The 9,372-nt window shown below is 35.8% G+C and overlaps 1 pseudogene; it reads left to right on the top strand.

The window, feature by feature from the left end:
- The first annotated feature begins 447 nt into the window (after positions 1-447).
- On the top strand, positions 448-984 carry LOC141501826 (ADP-ribosylation factor 1 pseudogene; annotated as a pseudogene).
- Positions 985-9,372: the final 8,388 nt, after the last annotated feature.

Raw genomic sequence — 9,372 nt, 5'->3', positions numbered from 1 at the left:
GGTATAAGTTTTGCTATAATTTAAATTTGTAGCTATATCATTTAAAAATATTTTCCTTGTAATCTCTATTCATCTGTAACATGCTTTTTAAAAGTTTGTATAATTAGATACATATTTTTGTTGAGGCAGAAACTGCTGTCTAATTTTTCACATATTGTTCATATTACAAACTTTTTGCAATGATGGAATCAACTTCTCAATAATTAATATACATTTTTAGTCTAAAAAATGTTTAAAGCTATAACAATGCTAACTAGCTAATTATCATGTAAAATTTAATATACTTTAAAAAACTAGTTGCAGACCATCTTGTGAGAGCAAAACCAAGGCCTGGAGAGCCAATAAAAAGAAGTAACAGTGGCTGCTCATAGGTGAGGAGATGGGGAGCCTGAGGCTCAGGAAAGGGGAGATTTCTTTTGCCAACATCCAACACATCACACCTGGAACATGGGTAATATATTTGCTAACTTCTTCAAGGAACTCTTTGGCAAAAAGGAAATGTGAATTCGAATGGTTGATCTGGATGCTGCAGGAAGAACAACTATTTTGCACAAACTGAAGCTGGGTGAAATGGTAACTACTATTCCCACTACTGGTTTCAACATAGAAACTCTAGAAATACAAAAATATTAGCTTCACGGTGTGGGATGTCTATAGCCAGGACAAGATCTGACCTCTATGGTGCCATTGCTTCCAGAACACACAAGGATTGATTTTTGTGGTTGACAGTAATGACAGAGAATGGGTCAATAAAGCCCGAGAAGAACTGATGAGAATGTTGGCAGAGAATGAGCTTCGAGATGTCCTCTTATTAGTGTTTACTAACAAACAGGATCTTCCCAATGCCATGATTGGAGCTGAAATCACAGATAAATTTGGACTACATTTAGAAACTGGTACATCCAAGCCACCTGTGCCACTAGTGGGGATGGGCTGTATGAAAGACTGGACTGGTTGTACAATCAGCTCCGAAACCAAAAATGAAACAACAGAAGTTCTTCCTCCCTCTTTCTTTCTCTCCCTCTTATTTCCTCCTATTCGTCCTTTGCTTTACTCTCATGTGGCAAACTGTGCTACTTTGTGGTATTGAGTGCTGGAAGCTATTTTTTCCTACCCATTTGTTACAGTATGCACCATGCTGTATATGTGGCAGATACAGGTCTGGAAAAGGTTTCTCATTTAATGTAAATAGTTTTTGTTTCCAATGGGGCAGTTTCTAGCACTCCTATGCAATATTACTTAGCTTTTTTTTTTATTGTAAAAAAATCAACTTGGGGCGGCTAGGTGGCGTAGTGGATAAAGCACCGGCCCTGGAGTCAGGAGTACCTGAGTTCAAATGTGACCTCAGACACTTAATAATTACCTAGCTGTGTGGCCTTGGGCAAGCCACTTAACCCCGTTTGCCTTGCAAAAACCTAAAAAATCAACTCACTGTTTAGTACTGGGAAGGGATTTTAAGTACATTGACACTTAGGTTGCAAAGCTGAATGCTACTCCTACTGGCTTGTGAGACCTGTATTGGGATCCATTATGGTGGTTGGTTTTTAACCTGAACTCAGTGTATCTTTTTAAATAGTAATAAAGTAAAAAAAGACAAGTAAAACACTTGAACACACAGAACAGGGAAATACGTTTAGTATAGATTTTGCAGTAACAACTTGACTACCAGACCATTGTAATTGTCTGCAGTTTCTCTTTTGAAACTTGAGAAACTATAAAAATCAAACGAGTGATCAGTTTTGCATGGCTAAAATAGAGATCCATGGAAAACCATGTCTTTGTATCTTTATGTATTTCATAGAGTTTGTGCTTGTATTTGTGCTCACCTGGATACTTATTAGGAAAAAAAAAGCTTTGAGGTGTAGGTCAGAGCAGGCTACACATTAAGAGCATTAGATCTTCAATCATAAACTATAACTAGATTTTTTTCCCCCTTGAAGTTCAGGTCAGGCTGTGATTAGCTCTCCATCACACTTGAATAACTTTTTTTTTAGGCTTTTGCAAGGCAAACGGGGTTAAGTGGCTTGCCCAAGGCCACACAGCTAGGTAATTATTAAGTGTCTGAGACCAGATTTGAACCCAGGTATTCCTGACTCCAGGGCAGGTGCTTTATCCACTATGCCACCTAGCCGACCCTGAATAATTCTTAAGAAGGATGCAGTGATGGCTGGTTATAAACATTTAGAAGAACTTTCTGACATATTTGGACAACAAACAAAACAGCCTTTTAATTTTGGTCATGTGGGGTGCTTCTGTTTGAAACCTCTCCACAGTAAGCACAGCCTATGTTAGCCCCAAACCTTGGCTGGAAATATTTCAAAAACTCAATCAAGAACACTAGGCATTTCTCTAAGGTGTCTAGGTTTTGAAAGAAAATAAATTGAGTATGAGAGCTTGGGGAGTCATTCCATTCTAGAAGTATTTGGTCCCATTTTGGAACAATTCCCTTATCTGCATATGTGTGAAATGTCCTTTACTACCCTTTATTACTACAAGGGTCAGATTTGTCATCTGAAAAAAGTTCTTTACTTTTTTTTCTTTTGTATTTTGATAAACATTGAAGAAGCTGGAGCTGTTAAATTTAATCTTGGGAAAAATTCAGAACTGGTTTGTTTGGTGTTGTGGAAACTCTTACTGCTTTCAATACACAATTAGTAATCCACTGTTTTGTATACTTGTTTTCAGCTTTCATTTCAACAAAGAAGCACTGTAATTAAAGCTCTTAGAATAAAATCTCTGAACTATTAAATAAAGGTTGCATGTAATAAAGATTCATAGTTTCATATACAATTCTTTTTTTGATTGATATTTTATTTTGTTTTTCAACATTTATCCACTTACATATTTATAAGTTACAGATTTTTCTACCACCCTCCCTTCCCACCACTACCCACCCAATAGCAACAGTCTGGTAAAACTTGTACATGTGCAATTGTGTTTAGCATGTTTACATATTAGTCATTTTGTGTATGAGGAATTAGGACTAAGGGAAAAGAAAGAAAACCATGGGATTCTTTTTTTTATAATTTTTGCATATATATATATGCATTTTCATGTTTATCAAGTTCATAATAAAACCTTTTTAAAACAAGGAAAGATTTGATTATGGGCCTTTTGTCATATCATATGCCCTCTGTCTGAGGACTAAATCTAGGAGAGTTATCACCAGAGGATTGAGGACAAGATAATGAATTTGAGAATTGGCTGATGTTCTACCATCATACAAGTCAGATTTGGGATTTGGGAGAGAGGGGGCTTCTATTTTGGATCAATACAGCATATGCTTCAGTTTAATTCCATAAGGGAAATATCAAACTATGGCCAAGTGACTGCCATTCAGTAAACTTCCAGAGGGTAAATGGCCCCCAGAGAAAGAAAACTCAAGACCAAGAAAGAAAATTCATTGTCTATGAGAAGACAATGGAGCCATAATATTTAAAAAAATTTTTTTATTTATTTAAGACAATGGGGTTAAGTGGCTTGCTCAAGGTCACACAGCTAGGCAATTACTAAGTGTCAGAGGTCAGATTTGAACTCAGTTACTCCTGACTCCAGGTCAGGTGCTCTATCCACTATACCACCTAGCTGCCCTTGAGCCACAATATTTGATGGAACAAGTGCTGATCCTGCAAAGGTTCATCCAGGAGCCCCAGAGGCTTTCAGTAATAAAGGCAGAAATGCTGAGGAGTCTGAAGCAGGTAGTTGAGGTTCTGTTTCATTCCACATGATTTATGAAGGTGTTTCATGGTGGACTAGAATGACCTTAGAAAGTCTTATGGGCCATGTGGAAATTTAAGTTTGCTTAGAGTTGCCCAATTCTCCCTACAAAACTTGGCAGTGGCATACTCTAAAAGAAGTATATCAGTATTCATTAATTCCTCTTCGCTTTATTGATAGGAAAGCTAAGACTCAGGGAATTTAAGTGTAGTGACTTACTGAAGGGGCCAAATAACTGGTAAAGGTCAGAGCTAGGATTTGAGCTAGGGTCTTCTGACTCATGATGATAATCGTAATAGCTAGCTATCTTTGTGTGTGCATATGTACATATACAATATCTAGCATTTATATTATGCTTTAAATTTTGCAAAGTATTTTACTCCTAATGATAACAAGTACAAAAATTAGCTAGCATTTCTATAGTGCTGGGCACTATATTATGTATTGGGAGCCATGTCAGATACTTTTTACAAATATTGTCTCATTAGATGCTCATAATAACCCCAGGAGTTTAGGTGCTATCACTATTCACATTTTACAGATGAAGTAACAGGCATACAGAGGTTAAATGACTTCTCCAGGGTTACACAGCTAGAAAGTATCAGGGGCAGATCTGAACTCAGGTCTTCCTGGCTCCAGGCTCAGGGCTCTAGGATCACTCATGTCATGTTACCTCTCTAAGCATTATAAGGACAAAAGAAACCTAGGTATAACTGGAGAGTCCAAAAGAATCATAGATCTAAACTGGAAGGGACCTCAGAAGCCATCTGGTCTAATCCACCCACTGACCATTTTGCATCTGGGGAAACGAAGGCCCAAGGAGACTAAGGATATGCCTAAGGTCACTGTGGAAGGATAATCATCATAGACAGTATTTGAAAAATCCCCATCCTGTAACTCATTGCAGTCACTTTCCCGGTGTAGAGCCACTAGCAAAGAGAGAAACTGATTCCATTCCTTTCTCTACTGCCATCATAGGGATGGTTCCAGAAGTAGCCAGAGGCAAGAAGAAGTAATCCATACATTCATGCATGTATATATGTATATATGTGTGTAAATGTACATATTATACAACACATCTTATGTATATATTGTAGAATTGGATTATAAAAATAAGGTTATACATGTTTACACTGTAACTAGGGGGAGCAGTCATTAGAGTGATGGACCTTAAACTGAAGATTTGAGCTCAAATCCTGAGACACTAGCTGTGTTAATCTCTGTCTCCCTCAGTTTTCTCATCTGTAAAAGGGGAATATTAGGATAAAATGAGATATTTGTATAGCACTTGGCAAATTTTAAAGTTCAATTGAAATGATAGATATTATATAAGCAACAAATGTATGTACATTTGTTGTTATTGTTCATTCATTCAGTTGTGTCCAACTCTTCATGATCCCATGGACCATAGAGAGAACACTAGGTCTTTCTTTCTGTCTTCCCACTATCTCCTAAAGTCTGTCCAAGCTCATGTTCATTGTTTCCAAGACACAGTCTGTCTATACAGCTCATCTTCTGCCACCACCGCCCCTTTTTCCTTCATTCTCAGAACAGGTTCTTTTTTAATGAGTTCTGTCTTCTCATTATATCCAAAGTATTTAGGCTTCAGCTTTAATGGTCGACCTTCCAGTGAGTAGCCTGAATAAATGTCTTTAAGTATTGACTGATTTGATCACCCTTTATTTGATCCAAAAGTCTTTTCCTGCACCAAAATTCAAAAGCATTGATTTGGTGGCACTCAGCATTACTCATAATCCAATTTTCATAGTTATACATTACTACTGGAAGAACATAGGTTTCATTATATGGATATTGTTGTCAAGGTGATATCTCTGCTTTTTTAGTATGTTATACACATTTGTCATATTTTTCCTTCCAAGGAGCAACCTTCTTTTAATTTTATGGCTGCTGTTGCTATCAGCATTATCTTTAAGCCCAGGACTATAAAACCTGTTACTGCTTCCATTTCCTCTTTTCTATTTGTCAGGAAGTGAAGGGAACATTTGCCATGATGTTTTGCATCAAGCCACCATCATCAAGAGGCTTCTTAAGTCTCCTTTGCTTTCTTTCATCTGAAAGGTATCATTTGCATTGTTGATAGTTTCTCCGGGCAATCTGAATTCTAGTTTTCAATTCATCTAGCCTGACATTTCCCATGTTGTACTCTGCATATAAGTTAAATAAATAAGGTGATAGTATACAGCCTTGTCATGCTCCTTTCCTAATCTTAATCCAAACAGTGGTTCCACTTTCAGTTCTAACTCATGCTTCTTGACCTAGATATAGGTTTTCCCCCTCAGGAGACAAATAAGATGAGCTGGTACTCTTATCTCTTTGAGGACTTGCCACATTTCGTTGTGTTCCATACAAAGACTTTAGGGAAGTCAATGAAGTCTATGGTTTTTCTGGAATCTCTTTCCTTTCTCTATAATCCATTGAATGTTGGCAATTTGGTCTCTAGTTCCTTTGCCTCTTCAAAAACTAACTTGCACTAATTCTTAGTTTGCATATTGCTGAAGCCTAGCCTGCACTATCATAAACATAACCTTGCAGAAGTGTGAAATGAGAACAATTGTTCAGTAATTTGAAAATACTTTGGCATTGTCCTTTTTTAGGACTGGGATGTAAATTGATCTTTTCTAATCCAATGGTCACTATTGTGTACTCCAAATTTTCTGATATTCTAAGTGCAACAATTTAATAGAATCAAATTTTAGAATTTTAAATAGCTCAATTGGAATTCCATAACCTCCACTAGCCTTATTGTAAGCAATGCTTCCTAAGATCAATTTGACTTTATTTTCTAAGATGTGTGGCTCTATACCAGTAACTCTACCATGTAGGTCATTAGTAATAAGATCTTTCTTGTATAGTTCTTCTGCATATTCTTAACACTTTTTCTTCTATTTCTGTTAAATCTCTACCATTTCTGTCTTTTTATCATGTACATTGTTGCATGAAACATTCTCTTAATATCTCTAATTTTCTTGAAGAGATCACTTGTTTTTCTCTTGTTTTTTTCTATTTCTTCACATTTCTCATTAAAAAAACTTATCTCTCCATGCTTATTCTCTGGAATTCTTCATTCAGTTGAAAGATAATTCAGTTTCCTTGGCAAACCATTCCAATATATTTGCCAAGAAAATTCCAAATAACTCTGAAGAGTAGGATATGACTGAAACTACTGAATAACAACAACAAAATACTTATTAGATTGGGAATGCTTTGAATGAAAGGACTATCTTTTTCCTTTGTATCCCTGGTACTTAGCAGAGTGCCTGGCAGGTAATAGATGCTTAATAAATATATAATGTTTATTGACTAACTTACTGATTATTTGTGTATGTGTCATGACCCCATTAGATTGTAACTTCCACAATTTCCAGGCCCACAGTTAATCACATTTTTCCTTTAGCACAGTAGTCTGTACACAGCAGACGCTTAATATGTATTTGTTGAATTGAACCAAGTTGACTATCACTCTCATTTTTCCCATAGCTCTTCTTTCAGACTACTCACCTGAAGGGAAGAACTTTGTGGCTTATTTGCTACCTGACTGGGCTAGACTTTGAGGGAAGTGCTCTCTGATTTTATTAGGAAAAAAAGATAAGAGATTTAATTCCTAGAGTAAATTTCAAGCCTTCAGCATCCAAGTAAGTAATTTTATCTCACCATTTTCTTAACCTCCACCAGGTAACTCTTAGAGCTGTGGAAATCTAGAGATGTAAAACAGGCCTGAGTCATGTTTGCACAGGTAGAGGGATTAAATAGCTTCCTTTGGAGGGATTTTTTTCCTAAGTACTTTTTATTAGTTTTTATAAAGTGGTTTAAGGAATAAGGAAAGGCAAACAGGGAAGATGGAAATGGTATCTGAGTGGATTAATACAGTAAAGTTGAGGATCAGATGTTTGATCTACTAAGAAAATATGACAACAAAATAGTGTTCACAGAAAACTGTAAAATATTTAGACCACTGGAAAAGTCAGAGTTTTTATACTATATATACACATATATGTGCTATTTATATATATATATATATAAAACATATAAATATATAAAGGCTCATAATATATGTGTATATACACATACATTTATATCACTTATAAATACTTGCTCTATATGCATTATATGTGTGTATGTGTATAGGTATATATGTTGTATATAATTAAATATACAATTAATTAAAATACAGAATATTTCTAGGTAAATATGTATGTGAAGGCTTATTTATAAGTATATACATATATGTGAGTACATATGTATAGTAAGCATTGAGAGAGATTTTAAATTATTGATCATAAATTCATCTATCTATCCAGTATGTGACTAGCACTGTGCTAAACTTTGCTGATAAAAAAATAAGATGACCCCTATCCTCAAGGAGCTTACTCTCTAATGTTCTTATTTAGATGTTTCAGTTGTGACTGATTGTTCATGACTCCATTTGGTATTTTCCTGGCAAAGGAGTGGTTTACCAGTGCCTTCTCCAGCTCATTATACAGATGAGGAAACTGAGGAAAATCCTTAGGGTTAAATGATTTGCCCATTTAGTAAATGTCTGAAGCTATATTTGAATTTTGGAAGTTGAGTCTTTTTGACTCCAGGCCTAGAAGTATTTCTACTATATTACCTAGCTGCCCCCATTGAGTTCCTATTTGGATGCCAATATGTTGAGTCCCTTTCTGGACTCCCTTGATCTTTCCCCAGGTGAGTGTGGGGGGGGGGGGGCAAGGAAGACAAGTTTCTCCCTATACTCCAAGGACTCCAAGGTCTCCAAGATTTATAAGTACTCCAAAGTCTCCATTTATTTACCAAAATACAAGTGCTTAAATACCTCTCCAGTCCCTAATCCACTCCCACTTCTGTGGCACTTAATAAAACAAGGCTCTGGTGCTCAAGGACACCAGGTGAAGATAATTTACAGTGCTCCCACACACAACAGTCCCTAACAGCCCCCAAATATTAATAATATAATACAATAAAATAAATATTTATTGAGTACTATGCTAAGTACAAAAAAGTTCTGCTTGTTTCTTTCTGTGTCTCCTAAATTCCTTTGTTTCTGTGTAATTTTTCAGATACTGGTAGATTATTATTTTACATAATGAAATTCTGGATCAATTGTTACTTTGATTCTGCTTTCTTCACTCAAGCCTACTTTAATTTCTTCCTATATTCCTCTGAACTCTTCAATTTTGTAATTTTTTGTGCTATAATAATATCCTATGATATAACACATTTTGTTTAACCAATTTCTTATTGCTTGACATATGGGTTGTTTCCAAGTTTTTTTTCTCAAAAATAATGCTACTATCAATATGTTTGCACAAATTAAGTAATTTTTTTTATATTCTAGCTTCACCATTAGGGTATAAATCCTAGTAGTAGTATCATTGGTTCAAAAGGAATGGCTATTTTTCTAACTCTTTCTGTTTATTATCATATAGCTATCTGAAGATCATCACATTTCTAGTCACTGCCCACAGAGTGACATAGTGTCTGTTTCTCCACATCCCTGCCAATATTGATTTTTTTAATCAATTTTTTTTTTGCAAGGCAATGGGATTAAGTGGCTTGCCCAAGGTCACACAGCTAGGTAATTATTAAATGTCTGAGACCGGATTTGAACCCAGGTACTCCTGACTCCAAGGTTGG

This window comes from Macrotis lagotis, chromosome X (assembly GCF_037893015.1).
Source record: "Macrotis lagotis isolate mMagLag1 chromosome X, bilby.v1.9.chrom.fasta, whole genome shotgun sequence".
In the NCBI taxonomy this organism is placed as follows: Eukaryota; Metazoa; Chordata; class Mammalia; order Peramelemorphia; family Peramelidae; genus Macrotis; species Macrotis lagotis.
Note: the sequence above shows the minus strand (reverse complement) of the source record. Positions and strands in the feature narration are given on the sequence as shown.